The following is an 18,726-nucleotide window of genomic DNA, read 5'->3' on the forward strand; positions in this document are numbered from 1 at the left end:
GAGCCTGGCTGGACCCGAATGTCAGAATTTTTGAAGAATGGCTCTAATTGGTGGAGGTGGAGGTGGAGGTACCTGGCCTTAGATGGTTCAGTGCAGAGGAACTTCAGTCCGTTGCTGACTTTGGTGAGTGGGGCGGGGCTCAGTCTGCATCTCCCAAGCAACAGTACCGGCTGATCAGGACGGTTGAGGTGATGCTGACTTTCTGCTGAGTCAGGAGCCCCCGTGGGCAGGTCTGGGCACTGAGCATTTTGTGTACAGTCTCCTCCACATACGAACCCCAGGGGACATGCGTTTCGATTCCTCGTTTTCATTCAACAGGTGAGGAAACACTTCCAAAGAGCCTAAGGGCTGTGCCCGTGGCCAGCGAGCGACTGACCCCATTGCGATTCCCACCCGGGTTTATCTGGCCCCCGAGCCCCCATCCCCTGAATGAGGAATTGGGCGAGTGGGATGGGGGCGAGTGGGGGAGCATGGGCTGGACGGCTTGGAAATTCCAAGGCAGCTGATCCGTATCATCCCAGCACACACTGGGGAGAAACTGAAACGAAGCAAAAATAGAGTCAGTCAGCAGTCGGACAGCTGCCGCTTTCCCTGGGAACAAATCTGCTTGATTTATCTCCCCAGGTTAGGCAGGCCCCAGCTCTCGGGGTATCACTGAGAAATAATACGGACGCGGCTGGAGAAGTTACCGCCACTCCCTTCCTCAGAAAAAGATAAAGCAGACACCTGCTTGGTAGCATCTGTGTTGATGGAGTCTCGCGTACCTGAGAGAGAGCGAGGCCAGCTAAGATGGTGCGAGCTTTACCGACTGGATCCTCCCCTCGGGGAACCGGTCCCTCCTCCCCACAGCTGGCCCCCCTCCCCGCCCCGGCAGCTTTCAGAGGTGGCGCGGTCAGCATCTGCTGACTCTTGTTCCTACTAAAATGAACACTCTGACTGATCACTGCTGCAAGAGAGGGAAAACATACACCCGGAGTCCAGGAGACCCAGAAGCAGAGGGAGGGCTTGGAGGCCAGCCAGGCACCCACTAGGAGACACGCTCTCCGGCTCCCACCATCACAGTCAGAGAGACTGTGTTTCTCTCCCAGTGTCGGCGCCGGGGGCTGCGTGACCTGGCTTTGTGCATTCCGGTCTCTGCCAACCCAGGATCCCTTAAGCCTTCCTATTCCCAGAGCACCCTCTGTGCATCCCATCTTTAGGGGAAGCTGGTATTTTAGAAAGATGCTCTCTTGGTGTTGGGTAGGAAATAGAGGCAGGCTGTTTCTTGTTTTTCTTCAGCATGTTCACTACCGGGCAGCGGTCAGCTGTTGGAAATACCTGGTAGGGACGGTCAAGAACGAAGCGACGTATTTGGGCCTGACAGAAGCAGAGGCTCAGAGGGGAAAGACTCAACCAAGAGAATCGGGCCAGGGGCTGTATTTTCTTGTGGGGCAATTCCATGTCAAATTCCGTGTCACTAGGCCAGAGCGAGCTTATTTGTGAAGTGTTTCCCTGATCACCCTCCCCGGGGCAGGGTCAGCTGTAAGGCAGCAGGGCATGAAAATACAAGGCAGAGAGACCTAGAAGGGGCCATTCCCAGGCCTGAGCGGGTGTTGCCACGTCTTCAGTATTCCAGCAAACATACTTGCGCGGGAGACATTAAAAAAAAAATGTTACTTAACTTTTTATTGAGGTTACATGCATAAAAAAGCACACATATCAGAAGCATATAAAACAGCTTGATAAGACATCCAGTGTAGCCGCCACCGGGATGGATAGAACACTACCAGCGTGTGAGAAGCCCCCTGCTGACCCCTTCCCGTCACTGACTGTCCCTTCCCCCCCTCACTCAGATAACCTTGTCCATAGACTAGGTTGACATGTTTATGTTTTTAATATAAATGACATCACAATGCATTCCCTTGTGTCTGGCTTCTTTCACTCAAAATTACATTCGTGAGATGTATTCACATGCTACGTGCAGTTGTAGATCATTCTCGTTGCTCTGTAATATTCCTGTGTGTGTGTGTGTGTGTGTGTGTGTGTGTGTGTGTGTGTGTGTGTAGTATCCAATCTCCTGCCGGGAAGCGTTTGAGTCGTTTCCAGTGTGTGGCTGTCATGAGTAGCGCTGCCATGAACATCCGACAGCATATCTTTTGGCGAACATCGGTACACATTTCTGTGAGTTTATACCTAAGCGTGGAATATGTAAAGCATATATTCAGCTCTGGTGGATAATGCAAAACAGCTTCCCAAAGTGGTTGTTTGTCTTTCTTTCTTCAGAATGTCTGTGCACCAGCTTGTGTGAAAATTCCACTTCCCCAGCCAAGCCAGTCCTGGGTGTTGCCTGTCTTTTTTTATTTTGGCTAATCCATTACAGGAAGAGCAAATGACCCAAAAGGAGTCACCTAGCAGAGGAAACAGAACTGCTCCCTGAGGGAGAAGTGTTGCTGTTTGATGGTCCTAGAAGCCGTGGTGTGCAGCGCCCTGCATCCTAAGTTCTCGCAGGTGGAGTCCGTGGCAGAGCTGCCTTCGTGCGAGAACGTCGGCACTGCCCCTGCCCCTGGTCAGGGACCACCGCTTTGCTGCAGTAATACCCAACAGACCATGGAATAACTCTTCCCCAGGTGACAGAGCTTTAATGTACCCAACGCCAGCAAAACAAACTGGGCTTCATATTTGCCTGTGGGCCTCAGTAAACATTTAACAGACTGTGTGCCCCCTTCCCTCCCCTGCCATTAACCGGGGCTGGTGCCGTAAATCCCTGCCCGCCCCCCCCCCCCCCCCCCCCCCCCCCCCCCCCCCCCGCCGTAAGCAGCCCCTCTCAGCCGACCCGACTCCGGTCCTAACTTTCTGGTGCAGTGCTGCTCCTGGGCCGGAGCCGAGGAAGAAAGAGGGGCGGTTGTGAGGGGTCCTGGGACAGACCGCCCTCGACGGGTGGGAGGCCGCCTCCATTTGATGTGTGAAATAAGGGCTGACCCTGAGCCCTGAGTGTGTGCCCAGCAACGTGCCGAGTGCTTTATGTTGCTTATTTCATGTCAGCCTCACAGCACTGCCAAGAAGTGGGTAGATGTGATTTACTCCCATTTTACAGATGAGGAAACCAAGGGTGAAGAATATTTCCCCAGAGTAACATAGCTAGTAAATTTGCTAGCTTGACTTCCAACTCTAACGTTTAAGCCACTCTCCTGTACTTTTGTCTTGACATTTAAGCTTCCTTTTGAACCCATCTTTCTCTTGGGTCTAAAAGCTGTGTCAGTTCGGTTTAAATGGAGCAAGGGGACTCACTCTTTGACCTCTGGTCGCTGAAGAATGAGTAACACAGAGGATGGATGCCCTTTGGCATGGCTGCAACGATAGATGGAATAATGACCCCCCAAGGTGCCCATGTCCTCATCCCCAGAGCCTGTGAATATGGTACCTTACTTGTCACAAGGGACTTTGCAGGTAAGATTAAGGTTCAGGACCTTGAGATAGATTATCTTGGACCATCTGGGTGGGTCCAGTGTAATCTCACGGGACCTTAAAAGTGGAAGAGGGAGGCAGAAGAGTTAGAGGAGATGAGATGATGGAAATGGGCTGAGAGGTGCTGTGATAGAGGAAGACGGAGGGAAGGGCCACTAGCCGAGGAATGTGGGCAGCCTCTAGAAGCTGGAAAAGACAAGGAAGCGGATTCTTCTTAGAACCTTCAGAAAGGAACACAGCCTGCCGACACCTTGATTTTAGCTTAGTGGGACCTGTGTTGGACTTCTGGCCTCCAGAACTGTAGGCTCATGAATTGTGCTGTCTTTTACCACTAAGTATTGGAAAATGTGTAATTGCAGCAATGGTTGCTGTTGATGACAGTTGGCGTAATGGTCAAGCTCATGGGCTTTGGAGCCAGGTTGCCTGATTTCAAATCCCTGTTCTGTGGTTTTTCTAGCTGTGTGACCTTGGGCAAGTGGCTTAAGCTGTCTGGGCCTCAGCTTTCTCATCTCTGAAGTCAGATGAGAATGTTCTATAACACATAGGGTTGTGGTGAGGATTAAATGAGGATTCTATGCAGGGGGAACGTCCGGAACTAAGTTTTAGCCACGGCCCTTCGGGTAGGCATCCCGGATCAGGGCGCAGACTTAGGAGACAGATTGGGCTCAGATTCGGGCTCTACTCTTCCTAGTTGTCTATGGCTATCTTTCCTCATCTGGAAAATAAGGGCAGGAGTCTCAGGGTGGCTGGGGATTGTATCAGATGGGGGCCAGAGCTTTTAGCAGGGTAACTGCTGTTCCGTAAGGGCAGGTATTGTTATCATGGGTGGGTAGGTGGCTGTTGAACCCCCAGCCCTAAGCATTGTGGATCCATCTGTTTTTTTTTTTTTTTAAACATCTTTATTGGGGTATAATTGCTTTACAATGGTGTGTTAGTCTCTGCTTTATAACAAAGTGAATCAGTTATACATATACATATGTTCCCATGTCTCTTCCCTCTTGCGTCTCCCTCCCTCCCACATCTGTTTGTTTTTCAGTTATCTTTAGAGTAAGTTAAGTACTCCGGGTTAGGAGACCAAGGTCTCCCCATATAGCTGTAACAGTACTGAGTACCTGGTAGGCGCTCAGCAGTTGCTGAAGGAATGAATAAAAAAGGAACAGGCCCCAGGCCCTGCCCCTGAAGACGTTCATAGCACAGGACAAGGCCTGGAAGGACGCCAAGGCTTTGCGGTTATCTTTAAAAAGAAAACAGAGAACTACTTCCTACCAGCTGACCCCAAACCCCTTCAGCTGGGACCTCTGGGCCCTGCAGGGGAGCCCAGGGCAGGGTGCCAGGCCTGGCTGTGCCGGTCACTCCCTAAGCCAGCCACCTAACCTTTCCGGAACTTTCTGTCCTCCTCTTTATAACGGGCGTACCTCAGCCCCTTTGCCCTACTTGGATAGTTCCTAAGGAGGAACCCTAAGCAGTAGAAAGTTCCCTTGGTGCGAGGGCTCTGGTGCCTGTAGGACGCTCCCCCTCGGTCTCTGGCCTCACCTCTATTTTAGTGTCAGAGCTGCAGGGCCTTATTTTTAGTGATTCCCCTCTCAGCGTCTTAGGTCAAACATAAGGAAGGAAGAATAACTGCTGCTCTGGGTCCGTGATTGTAACAAGGTCGATTTTTCTCCTTCCCATCCCCAGGCTTGATCTTTTGACCAGAACGGAATTTAAGAGATGGTCCCTCGTGGTGGCTGCGCCTGTCAGCTGCGTGGAGCTTCCCTGAAGGCTTTTCTGAGCCGTGTGGATGTACAGTGATTCTCGGCCGCCTGAGGAATAACGCTGGTGGAAGCCCTCTCTCCAATGACACACACCCGCCCCATTTCTGGATGCTAAAGGTGGTTTTGGGAAGGCCCTGGCTGAGTGCCTCGCGGATTCCTGCAGCCCGGATGCCCCTGGTGGACGGAGGACTGAAGCTTCCTGCCTTTGCTGCCGACAGGAATGTTCGGTTGGGGCTCTGCCAGCTCCCTTGGGGGCTCCCTATGAAACGTAAGGCCCACCTTCTCCTTGTTCACGTATCTCCCGCGTGTTCTGTCCAGCACCCACCTGGGCTTCAGGTGCGAGGTCACCACCACGTGGCCGGCTCTCAGAGGGGCTGGCATTTAACGAGCTCGCTCTGTGTGTCTGGCATCGTGCTGGGTGTGTGTGTGGGACAGATGGAAATGGAAAGTTGCCTCCAAGGAGCCGTCACTGATGTTGTCATCGTGCCTGTCACCCTCTACTGATTTGCCCGGTTCGTGTGTCTGTCCTCATCTACCAGATCATACGTGCCTTGAAGGCCGGGGCCTCTTCTGTGTGGCTCTGTGTCTCCAAGACACTGTATAGTGCCTGGCACGTCTCCTGCTGCAGAAAGGGTGAATGAGGACATGACCGTTGGCGAGTTAAGACACTGCAGGCACCGCTGGGTTCCTGTGGAGCCAGAAGGGCCTGGGTTGGAATCTGTGACCCGTGTCTGTGGAGTGGATTCCTTGCCCTTCTCTACTCAGTGGGGGTGACTCATCGTCGTCCTTCATAGGGTTGGTGTTGGTCCCAAAATAGTCGTGCACGTGCCGACACCCAGTGTCGTGCCTGGCGCACAGCAGATGCTCAGCACGTGGTAGGGAAGGTCACTCACGGCTGCCTGGGGGCAGGCTTCCAGGAAGGAGGGGTGTTGCTTGGGCCTTGGAAGTCTTTCTGAGCAGAGCCAGGTGGGCCGTGCTGGCCTTTGAACTGGGAACTGCTGGTTGGCGTGGACAGTTGATCAAAGGTCCCCGTCCCCAGAGCCCACAGGAAGGCCGAGCGGCCGGCCGGCAGCAGGCAAGGGAAAGGGGCCTCCTGTCTGTGAGAGGGAGCGAGTGGCCGGACTTGGGCCCGGCGACGGAGGACTGCGGCAGTTCTGCAGTTGACAAGCTGTCCTGACCAGGCAGCCGTGAGGTTGGTGGCTCTGAGGAATGTTGCCTTAGCGTTGTGCTGCCCACAGGAGAGTGGCGGCTCCAACAGCCAGTGCCCCGTGCGCTCAGGCCACCTGGGACCACCTGGCACTTGGCTGCCAGGACGGCACGAGGGGCGGTGCCTGGGGTTCGATTTTGGTTGCGTTCTTTCCGGTTCCGCTCAGGTCCGACGGCACTTGTGAGCACGGCTTTCCCTGACCTCCTCGTGGAAGTAGTGGCCCTCTGGTTATTCCCCGCTGTCCTGGTCCACAGCTGCGCCATGCGTCGTGATGTTATAACCACTTAGGCAAGGTATTTGATTTCCTCTCTTTCTCCCACCCTAGAAGGTAAGCTGAGGTCAGGAGACCTGTGTGCCTTGTTCACAGCCTAAACACACAGCAGGCCTCTTATTTACTGCATCGTAGTTGATCAGGTCAGGTGGTGATTCACAGAAATCAGGTGGTGATTTCTTTCGGCGGCTGTGAAAAGGACAGACTAGAGGGAGACACACTTTTTGAGCATCTGTGTAACTTGGTCAGCCCAACAGTTCCCCCGGCGGACAGCAGTGTGCCCATCTTACAGCTGAGAGCTTTGAGCGGCCATGTAACTTGCCCAGGGCTATTTATCCAAGAGAAGGCAGAGTAGGAGGCTGAGAAGGGTGTTGTGTGTGTGGTGTGCGTGTGGTGTGTGAGGTGTGTTTGTATGTGTGTGTGTTTGTGGTGTGTGTGTTGTGTGTGTGTGTGTGTTGTGTGTGTGTGTTGTGTGTGTGTGTGGTGTTTGTGGTGTGTGTGTTGTGTGTGGTGCGTGTGTGTTGTGTGTGGTGCGTGTGTGTGTGTTGTGTGTGTGTGTAGCACTGCCTGCTGTGGAATGCTCCTGGGGTCCTTAGGTCGGGGTTTCTCTTTGTCACCTGGGAGAGACAGGCTTTCAGTAAGAACTCTGTGCTCCCTGTATGGAGGAAGCAGGCCCCATGCTGGGCGGCAGGACCAGGTGTGGTTGGGGTCACAGTACAGCCCCCAGGGGTCCACGGTCTGCTGGGAGGAATTGGTGACAGTTGCTATGCTCGCTGCTGTCCACGGCCAAGCAGGACAAGGAGAGGAGTCCTCCGGGGCGGGCTCTTGAGGGTCTGGGGGTCCTTGGAGGGTTGGGAGGTTGGGCTGGGCTTGCAATGGCCATCAGAGCTCTTCCTAGGGACGTGAGGGGTTCAGCTAGGCAAGTGAGTGGGGACACCGAGGCACAGCACTGCCCCTTCCGCTTCTGCCCTCCCGGGCCCCTCGCATGTCTTCTGCCATCTCCCCGCGCCCTCCTGCTGCAGAGTTGCGCCCTCACTTATCACATGGCCCGCAGCCCTGCTTTTTCTCCTTTTATCAGTTACTCCCTAGAATAACCCCATTGTGGTGGTCTGGGTTATCTCACGCTCCTCCCGGGAGGGGTGGGTGGGCTCGGGCACCAGAAGGCACAGAATGGTCACGGCGAGAAGTAAGATGCCCGCTTTCCCCCCTCTCCGGCTGCTCCGAGCAGCTGCCCCGTGTCTGCGAGGGTGCACCCTGCGGGCACAGATGTAGGAATAATCGCCATTTGTTAAGCCACGTGCTGTGCAGGGCACGTGTCAGACCTTATTCCATTCCAGCCCCAGACCAGACCTATGGGGTGGGCACTAGAACAGTCTCTTTTAGTGCTGAAGTAACTGGGAGCCCAGACAGGCAAAGCAGGTCTCCCCCAGGGAACACAGGCAGGATTGGAACACAGTTCTCACTGACTCCAAAGCCGCTGGTTCACGCAGCTTGGAACTGAGAGACACAACTTCTACTCCCTTCTTAGCCCCCAGTGACTGTGTGACCTCGGGCAGATTGCCTCCCTTCTCTGGGCCTTGGTATCCTCTTTGCTAGGGAGACTGTCTAATTTCTCTTCTAGCCTGGGAGTGAAGGCAGCAGCACTTACTCTGGGAAGACAGGTGTAAGCCACGATGCCTCTGGTGCTGTCGGTCCTGGTGGGCCTGGCGCTGCTGCTGTGCTGCCACTTTCTGGGTCCACATCGGCTTCTCCAGTTTTTCCTTTGCAATTGTGTGGCTAGTTCGCATTTCTGCTTGGCCTAATATCATCTCACAAGTCTGTTTTTAGCTGCTTAGAAGAACCCATTTTTCTTTGAGCCCTGTTACCCCAGGCTGCTGCTAGAGCATGCCTGACCCTTTTTTTCTAAAATTTAATTAACTGATAGGCCCTTGTGGTGATTGATAGCACACATTCTAGTTGACGGGGGAGGGTCTGGGGTATGCAGGGCTGCCCCCCACCTCCACGGACACCCCAACCAGCATTCCTAGAGATGGCTTAGCAGCCTGGACCTGTTCTCCCATGGCGGGGCCTGGGCTCCTGGGGTCCACACAGGCTGAGTCTGGAGACCAGGCTTGTCACTGAACAGCCATGGGGTTGCTTAACGGATGGTGTTTATCAAAGCTTGATTAATCTTCCAACCTGGGGAAGTGGGTGGAACCCCACTTTTACACATGAAGAAACTGAGGTTCAGAGAGATCCAGAAAACTACCAAGATTATCTCAGGAGAGCGCGGAGAAGCTGGCATGCCCTCCTATCTGTCAGCATTCAGCCTCCCTGCTCCTGCTTGGCCTGTGGTTCTCAAGAGTGCAGTGAGGTGTACAAGGTGCCTCTAGGTTATAGAGGGGCAAACTTAAAAATAATTGTTTTATATTTATTTTAACTTGAATTAGAAAAAGACCATGATTGGCATAGGAGACGTGTGATTTTTCGGATATTACTGCTTAGGATGTAGTTATGTAAGTTACAAAAAGGTCAGTTTTGCAAAAATGTTAAGGTAGCAACATGTGGACACAGCCCTCCTGCAGAGCGCTGAATTTGGAGCACACGTCCTTGCTTTGACTGGTGGCACTTTGGCTGTGTGGCCCCGGCCACATCACTGGAGACAGAGTGTTCCTCAGACTGACCTGAGTAGCTCTATGTCACTGTGCTGTTTAGTCCACTGTGATCCTCCCTAAATCCAGAAGATTCATGATGAAACGATTGCACAGCTCAGTCTGAAGCTAGATTGAAAGCAAAAAGAATCTCGGAATGATAGTGCTTTGTAATCCTATAATTCTGCTCGAATTGACAAAGTCAGCTGATCTCAGCCCTGCCAACTCTATTCTACTTATTGAGCACCAAAGTTTTCCAATCAACTCCTGTATTACTCTCTGGGATTGGATTATGAAGTAGTAAATATCACCACTATGCAATCAATCCATGACTCATTCATTCATTTTTTTTTCATTCATTTCTCCTCAGTAAATAGGGAATAAATACTACCTACCCTATGGGCTTATTGTGAGAATTAAATAAGGGATCATACTGAAGGGCTTACTTCAGTGCCTGACATATAATCAGCACTCAGGGATTATTTGCTATTTTTAAACCAAGTGTTAAAATGGAGTTAGAGGATCAAATCATACAGACCTATGGAAATAAAGACCATTGAGCATGCGTGAGTTACTAATATTGAACAGTAAGTTTAGTTCTGAGTTCCTGGTTAGCACACTGACTAGATTATATTTGTGTCTAAATCAAGGCTTGGCAAACCTTTTCTCTCAAGGGCTGAGTAGTAAATATCTTTGGCTTTGTGGGCTGTACAGTTCTGTCACTACTAGTCAGTTCTGCCTTTGTGTCTGGAAAGCAGCCATAGACAGTATGTAGATGAATGGACATGGCTGTGTTCCCATAAAACTTTATTTATAAGAACTGGCAATAGGGACTTCCCTGGTAGTGCAGTGGTCAAGAATCCCCCTGCCAATGCAGGGGACACGGGTGCGAGCCCTGGTCCAGGAAGATCCCACGTGCTGTGGAGCATCTAAGCCCGTGCGCCACAACTACTGAGCCTGCACTCTAGAGCCCGCAAGCCACAACTACTGAAGCCCACACGCCTAGAGCCTGTGCTCCGCAACAAGAGAAGCCACCACAATGAGAAGCCCGTGCACTGCAACAAAGAGTAGCCCTTGCTCGCCGCAACTAGAGAAAGCCCGCACCAGCAATGAAGACCCAACGCAGCCAAAAATAAATAAATTAATTGGAAAAAAAAAGAACTGGCAAAGGGCCTACAGGCTATAGTTTGCCCCTTGGTCTAAATGAAGGAAACCTGTTTGTGTTTGAAAGTGAGAGACTCCTCCTGGATATAAACACTAAAAAAACTTGTTACAAGATGTAGTCTTTATATGAGGCTCGTTAAGCGGCATATGGATGGTGCTTTCTTTGGGGTTTTACGGAAAATCCAAAAGACCTTCACACTGCTGGTTCTCTTACCGTTTGCATAGCAGACATTTGTTGAAGGCTTATTATGTGCCGTCCTCTGATGCTCTGACCCACAGTAAAGCCTAAAGACACGTGCATTGTGGCAGGGGCTGCGGCGTTAGCAAGGGGTCATCTTGGTGACTCTTCAGGGTGTCATTTCACAGGAGTGTTTTCAGTGTTGGATGCTCTTTCCAGCCCTGGAATTACACACAGGCCTCAGTGCTAATTTGAGTGGCAGGCCTGGGCGCCCAGATCCTACCTCACAGGGTGCCTGGGACCGACTGGGAGATCCTTGCCCTCCTTTGGCTGAGAGCTGCAGTTGTTGGAAGACTGCGGTCTTTGGAGCAAAACACAGCCAGGTTGTGAAACTTTGCTGTTTCATAGCTGTGTGACCTTGCTGTAGTTCCTAAACCTCTCTGAGCCTCACTTTCATCATCGGCAAAGTCAGGACCATAACACCGCTGAATCTCTAGTTCTTACCTGAGTATTTGCTCCTTCAGTGTTAGCTCCTCCCCGTGGGGGCCCAGGGGCTGCTGCTGGCCCTCCCTCATCCCAGGAAGCCAGGTCCTGGCTTTTTCAGCTGGAGCCTGAAGTGTGAGAATGGCCGTCCCCTCCTCCTGGGTGAGTGTTTAGTGTAAAAAGGCTTGAGAAAACACTGGCCTGCGGAATTCCAAAGTTAATGAAGGGGGCAGATTCCAGGAGGGTCTCTGTTTGACCTCTCACCCTTTCCCCAACACCCTGTTATCCCTGAGCGGGTTTGGAGGCAATGGAAGGTTTATAGCTACTACACAAAAAATTTCTCACGCGGTGGGGCAGGGCCATGGCCTTGGCCGCTGGAAGCCTGGGTCAGCGTGGGTGAGTTTGAGCCTCTTCCCTGTGGCGCCTGTTTAACCTGGCTAATGTGAGAGGCAGGGCAGGCCATCGGCGGAGAAGGGGAGCATATTTGAGAAAGCTGGGGAATGATTCTCAATTTCTCCAAAGGAGGGGCGGAGTGAGGGGCTGTGTGAGAAGTTTGAAAGGAGACTCGGCTGCCTTAAAAAAAAGGGGGAACACTTTCTTCATTATTCTGACATTAGAACCCATGCATTCTATTCAGTTAGGACTAGTGGTGTAGGATAAAGAGAACACGCTTTTGTGGGTGGCTGCAGTTTCAGGAGATGCTGTCTGCCTCTGCTTTACAGAACCTTCAGGGAAAAGGCTTTGGAGGCCAGAGCTAGGCAGTGACGTGCCATAGCTTAGGGCGCTGGAGGCTGGAGTCCAGCTCTGTCTGTGTCTGCCACTCTGGGACTTGGGTGGCTATGGGGGGCCCTCGAGGAGCTTCGGGGCCTTGGCTTTGCGCTTGCGTTCCCATCTGCCCTGGTTGCTCTCTCTTCTCACCTGTCCCCTTCCTGGCACCCATGGTGGTGGGGGGAAGCTTGGTCCCCCTTTCTTGGTCCTGTTAAAGTGTCAGCCGTGCTCATAGCTGGTTTCGCAGGGCAGTTGCCGGCAGTGGGGTCTTTCCCTCCCGTCTACCTATCTGCTACCGTCTATGACTCCGCATGGGGGTGGGGATTTCTGGGGAGAGGGGGTCGGCTCCACCTAGTTACCAGGAACGGCCCTGAGCCTCCCCATCTCCCCCGTGGAGGCTTATCTGGCTCCAACCAAAGAGCAGCTGCTCCCGGTGAGGTCTCTGAGTCACTCAGAGGTTCAGGACTGGGTTTGGCAGGCGATGACGTAAACAAATAAACATGAGGCAGGACAAGCCCCCAGCTTTCTGCTCACCCAGGGGCCCTGGAAACGCCTTGTCGCATGTTCGGGGAATATGAGGATACTCGTCAGAAAGCGAATTTTCCTGATGGAGAAATGCTCCAGGGAGGTGATGGGGGTGTTAGAAAAATCTGGTGTTTCCTGGCTGTGTAATCTTGGGGAGGATGCTTGGCCTCTCTGGGCCTTCATCGCCTCCTCTGTGAAGCTGGTTATTGTGAAATTTAGATGACCTCAGTTGTAAAACCCAGCTGGTGGTTAGTCCCCCTTCTCGGAACCTGACGCAGAGTAAACCCCGGACTTAGGCCAGCTTTGCGAGGCGGATTGCTTCTGAGACTGTCCTGTTTTCCAGGCGTTGAGTCAGTTCATGCTGTTCTTCGGACTTCTCTGAGGCTTCAGCTCCGCGTCTTTCACTGAAGGGGCGGTCCTTGCCTTGTGCCCCTCGTGCGCTTGTTGAGAGGACCGGGTGAGTCACCACTGGGAAGGTGCCTGAGGGCTGGACAGCGTAGCCATGTCTGGTTGAGTTGCAGAGCCCAGCGTTGGTGCCTGAGCCTGATTCCTGGGGAGGGAGTGTGACGGGGGCAGAGGTGACTGGGTCGAGCACATGCCAGAGGGTTAAGGCCAAGTGGCACTAGACCGCTGAGGCGTGTTCGGGATGCAGGCAGCCCCGCCTCCCTTTAAAGTAGCGGTGGTGCTTCTGGGGGTGCTCTGGGTGCCCCCAGCTCTCTGCTCCGCTCCGTCCTTCTCGGTGACTCTGCTGCGTTTGGGGGTTTCTTTGCATGATGTGAATCATCCAGATCTGAAACACAAACCAAGAAGCCACAAAGGGCCACTTATCAATGGCCCTATTCCCACCCCCGGAATTAACAAGTGTCACGTGATGTTGCGTGTTTGCTTTGGATCATTGCTTTTGTAGATATTAAAAAAAACTAGAGATGAGGGCTTCCCTGGTGGCGCAGTGGCTGAGAGTCCGCCTGCCGATGCAGGGGGCGCGGGTTCGTGCCCCGGTCCGGGAGGATCCCACATGCCGCGGAGTGGCTGGGCCCGTGAGCCATGGCCGCTGAGCCTGCGCGTCCGGAGCCTGTGCCCCGCAACGGGAGAGGCCACAACGGTGAGAGGCCCGCGTACCGCAAAAAACAACAAAAAAAAACAAACTAGAGATAAAATGGACATTTGTAGGGCCTCTTCTCCCATTCCATTTCCTTCCCTTCACAGAAGTACCACTCTTCTGAACTTGGTCTGTTTGGAGGGCATTCGAGCACCCTTTGGATATTTGAAATTCTTATGGAAGTGGCGTGATGTAGGGGTGTGTTGGCTGCAGTTTGCTCCTTTCACCCCTTATTATGTTTGGGTGATGCCGCCGCTGTGGCTGATACTTCATGCCCCTCGTGGTAGACTTTGGGCTGTTCCCAGGTTTTTGCGGCCACAGGCAACGCTGGGGTGAGCTTCCCTGCGCACATCTCCAGGTACACGCGTAGGTGTCCCCAGGGACGCAGGGCATGGCATAGGCACGCGTTCAGCCTTGCCAAAGGTTGCCGCACTGCTGTCCTGAGGCTTCATCTGCTCCCTAGGTAGCACCACCTCCACGTGGCTTTGAGGTTTCCAAGTTGACATTGCGTTTGAATTCAGATAGCATTGGTGTTTTGCATCTTCCTGAGAATGATAAATGCTTCGATAGCAACACAAATAATGGTGAAAGGGGAAATTAGGGGAAATTCAGGCTCAGGCTAAGCAGACTGTGGTGTGGTGAGTAGGTGAGGAAACACTTACGGACACATCGGGCGTCCTGTGCTCCCAGGTGTCAGGATGCGGGGCATGAAGGGGAGGACTCTTTTCTTGCTGCCTGGAGAAGCCAGTGCTTTCCTGATGCTTCTGTGGTATAATGTTTGAGTCTTGTTCTCAAACGTTCTGTCAAGTGGTCACGTCTGGCATAGTGGGCATAGCAGGGGTCGATGTGTAGGCACTGATGGTACAGTGCTTGGGTATCTGTTACCCTTTGTTGAGTTCCCGCGATGTGTCAAGATTGAACTAATTCTCCCAGCCACCCCGACAGGTGTAAATGCTATCCGAGTCTAACGTCACAGGTGTGAACACGCAGGCTCAGATGGGTTCACATACCCAGCGAGTAAGGCTGAAGCTGGGATTCTGACCTTCCCTGGGACCTGACCAGGTTCCCCAGGCTGCCTGCTCCCTGCCCCAGAAATGTCAAAATGCATCGCAGGAAAAGCCAGGACTCTGGTCCCAGATGGACAGAGGGGATCCTGCGGGGGGCCTGGCTCTCTGTGCCTGATGGGAGTGACACTAGCCTGCTCTATTTACAGTGCCTGGTTCTCCCGCGGTGTCTCTGGAAGTCACGACCTGCTGGCCGGCGCTTGGGGAGGACAGGAAGTTGTAACCCCGGCTCTGCTGGCTTGCTGGGGGCATGTTGTTCCCGTGGCCACAGGGGAGACGGGGTGGGGCAGGCAGGACTGTGGGAACAAAAAAAACCCCCTACAACAGACAATTCAGGTCATGTAGTGGACGACTCCTGGATTATTAGGAGATGACTCAAATGACCAGATTTGGGTCAGGAAGCCTGGGCTGCAGGAAGATAATGTGAAATCTTTGGATTTTTCCGGGAGTTCTTGCCTTTTAAAGGATTTTTTTTTTTTTCTAAGTTATCAGCCGAGGGATCATGGATTTTGGATTTTCCGAGGCAGGGGTTTATGGGGAATATGGGGGTGTTTGGAGGGGGCGGGTGGGGGGGAGGGGTGGGAGCTGAGGAAGAGGAAGATGGGGCAGGAATGGGCACATTCCACCCCAGCCTCTTCCGGATTCAGTTTCTCTCCCAGGAACAAGGGGCCGATTCACGTGGCTCCAGCGGCCTCGCCGGCCTGGAGTTGGGCCCGTGCCTGCCAGTGACTAAGGAGGAAATGCCATTTCACTTATCCTGTGGCCTCGCATCCTCCAGGCTCTTCTCTATCTGCATTTTGCGGCTGCCTCATCTTTTTGGCATTTGCCTCTTTCCTTTCTTTTTCTTCTGGGTAATATGCTGAGGCGACGTGGGCTACGACTCCGTGAAACCCAACCAAACTTCCGTCTTCCACACACCGTTGGTCTCGGGCGAGCTGGGCTTCGTGTTTTCAAGGCGGTCCGCAGTTTGGAGAGTTGGTCCATGTGACTTGTGCCTTGTCAGTCCTGTAGGGTTCCAGGCAGTTCTGAATCCGAGGTGGGACTTCTGGTTAAAAACGTCCAGGTGGAATTTTTAGATGGGAGAGCCGCCACTGTCCGAGGGCCACTGTCACAAGGGGGTGAAGGGCACCACCATCACCGGTGGTGAGAGGAGATGGCAGATCTTCTGGGAGGCGTTCCACCTCTGCCAGTCCCTGCTGGTCTTGGCTTTGAGCCCAGCGGGGGGGTCTGCAGGGCCTCCTGGCTCCCCTGGCACAGCCAGCTGCTCTGTCCTGTGTGCTCTTTTCTCTGACATGCTTCTGCCGCGTGGGTCTGTCTCTGCCAGGAGCCCGGGAGCGTTTCTGGTGGGAGGACAAGGTTTTGGCTCACCTCGTACTCAAAGCCCTTAACGTGGGGCCAGTTCGTGTTTGTGGATGAATGCAGAGCTCTCCAGAGACGCGGTTGGGACTTTTCAGATTTAAAGGGGATGGGATCCTGCAGGCTGCTTTTCCCCTTGTGTACCAGTCAGAGGTTGTAAGTGAATGTCTGCTGTGTTCTCAGGGTTGGTCTGAGAAGGACATGCCTCCCCCTCCCTAAATCAGATGAGACGGCAGGAAACCAGTATAAAAGGGGATTAATAAAATGGTGTGTCTCAGAGTGAGGAAGCCTGCGTTTGCACCGTGGCCTTGTTACTTACGAGCAGGTGACCCTAGACCGGGCAGTTCTCCGAGCCTCAGTTTCCCCAGCTGCACAATGGGAGCAGTACTACCCGCCCACACTCAGGGGATGGTTTCCTGAGCTGGCGCATGCGGGTTTCATACGGGGAGGGAGCTGTCTGGGGAGTGACCCATGGACACTGCTTTTCATTTATGAGCTCAGTGGGCGGGATGGACCTTTCAGAACCGCTGGGAGCTCTGCTGGGGGTCAGTGCCGTCCTTAGGGGGCCTGGTGTATGGGGGGCGGCTATGGGGGTCCAGGAATGGGGAGGCCTGCATGGTGGAAAGCCGGGCAATGGGCAGCCCCTGCAGAGACACAGGGATTACCCTCTGGGAGGCAGTGACCAGCCGTCTGGAGCAGAGGTTGCGGGGAAACTGTTTGGCCAAAGGATTTTGGAACCAGACAGAAACAGGGCCCTCCAAGCTCTTTCGCTTCTAGGATTGTTGTTCTGGGATTGTCCCGAGGCTGGGACTCACCCTGTGCCTGCAGCTCGAGACTGAGAGCGGCAGGAGGTTTTTCTAATGGGGGGCGGGGCGGGGGGCGCAGAGGCTGTGCTTATGGGGCCAGCCCCGAGGCTCCCGCGCACCATGTCCATCCCCGACCCTGCCTCGAGGCCAGCTCTGCTACATTAGGGCTGGGGGAGCGGTTAGCGGGGTGTGGGTGTCCCCTGGCTGTTTGGGGAGGGCGATGGGGTGATGGGGGTGCTGAGAGGTGTGGAGTGATGAAAACATGCACAACGGGGTGACGCTTCTGAAGCTGGTTTTTGTTCCTTAACACATTTCCTAGCTTTGGAACCTGCTCTGTTGCCTGGGCCTCTCTGAGCTTTGCTGTCCTGATCTGCAGACTGGGGGTAGGGACCTCCGTTTTGTGGGGCAGGTGTGAAATCCTGACCTGAAATGGTCATGCTTGAAGGAGGCCGACAAAGAAGTCTAATAATCCCTTCCTATTTTCTTTTCTTTTCTTTTCTTTTTTATTTTAATTAATTAATTAATCGGCTGCATTGGGTCTTCGTTGCTGCGCGTGGGCTTTCTAGTTGCGGCAAGCGGGGGCTACTCTTCGTTGTGGTGCGCGGTCTTCTCATTGCGGTGGCTTCTCTTGTTGCGGAGCACGGGCTCTAGGCGCGCGGGCTTCTGTAGTTGTGGCTCGCGGTCTCTAGAGCTCAGGCTCAGTAGCTGTGGCGCACGGGCTTAGTTGCTCCGTGGCATGTGGGATCTTCCCGGACCAGGGCTCGAACCCATGTCCCCTGCACTGGCAGGCGGATTCTTAACCACTGCGCCACCAGGGAAGCCCCCTCCCTAGTTTCTTAACTGTTCTCTGTCACTGGTAAATCTCTGTTGGACTGGTACCCTATGAAGCCCATACCAGTCAGATCAGTGAAATTAAATGGCTCCCTGATGATAGTAATTAGATTAGTAACAAATAATCAGAGCTAACATTCATCTAGTGCTTATTAAGTCCTGGGTAATGCACATCAGGCCTCATCTGTTATATGATTTAATTCCCTCAATCATCCTAGGATTGCAGTGCTATAATTAGCCCTATTTTACAGATGAGAAAAATGGAGGATCAGAGAGGCTGAGTACAGTGTCTGAGGTCACACAGCTGAAAAGTGGCTGCATTGGTATTCCAGCCCCAGCAGTCTGGTTCCAGAGCCTGTGCTGTTAATCACTGTACTAGCTTGCCAGGAGGAGGGAGAGAGACAGAGAGAGAGAGAGAGAGAGAGAGAGAGAGAGAGAGAGAGTGTGTGTGTGTGTGTGTGTGTGTGTGTGTGTGTGGTGGAGGGCATTAGAGATCATTGTAAGGCATTTCTGTGCTAACGTATTGGTGGGGGAGGCTTGCTTGCAGAAGCTCTGACAAAGACACCACAGTTGAGGATTCTGGAAGGGATGGGGATGTGGGCTTTACTCAGGCTTCCACAGCTTGTCAGTCCCAGTGCCTGCACTGGGAGGGTCTGGGGCAGCACCTGCGGACACCCACCTGCTCCTCTGCCGGCTCTGCACTGTGTGGGATGAGGCGGGGGCCCGACAGGACTCCCGGAACTGCCTGACCTCCCCATCTGGGCTCCACGTCTGCCCAGCTCCTCTCAGGAACTCCTCCCTCTGGTTGACCGCCAGGGTCCTTTGATCTGGACATTGCTTTTTCGGGCAGTGTGTCAGCTGAGTGGATCCAGGTGCATCTGTTTCGGGGACATCCCCCCACCTCCAGGAACACTGCCTCCTGCCCGCTGCGCCCCGGACCCCCACAACAGAGTGGCTGCTGCTCCCGGCTGCCAGGCTTAACCTGCTGGCCTGGCAAAGGCTCTGCGGGGCTGTAGACCATGACCACTGCAGCCGCTGTGAAGTACGGAGCTGGAGCCCCCAGGGAGACGACGGTCCCAAGGAACAGGCTCCTGCGAGCCGGGCGCTGCTTGGGGCCCTGTCTTGTCACGAGTACAACCCCTGTGT

The 18,726-nt window shown here is 53.5% G+C and overlaps 2 long non-coding RNA genes across 3 annotated transcripts in view; one reads left to right on the forward strand and one right to left on the reverse strand.

The window, feature by feature from the left end:
- Positions 1-18,726, reverse strand: part of LOC309974192 — an 885,569-nt gene that overhangs the window by 826,570 nt on the left and 40,273 nt on the right. The window lies entirely within an intron of this gene.
- LOC309974191 overlaps positions 1-18,726 on the forward strand; it is a 291,403-nt gene that overhangs the window by 65,347 nt on the left and 207,330 nt on the right. For both annotated transcript variants that reach the window (XR_014326865.1, XR_014326866.1), the window contains exon 2: positions 5,122-5,466. This is a non-coding gene — a long non-coding RNA (uncharacterized lncRNA). The remainder of the gene's footprint in view (positions 1-5,121; positions 5,467-18,726) is intronic.

This window comes from Leucopleurus acutus (assembly GCF_964270905.1).
Source record: "Leucopleurus acutus genome assembly, chromosome: 17".
In the NCBI taxonomy this organism is placed as follows: domain Eukaryota; kingdom Metazoa; phylum Chordata; class Mammalia; order Artiodactyla; family Delphinidae; genus Leucopleurus; species Leucopleurus acutus.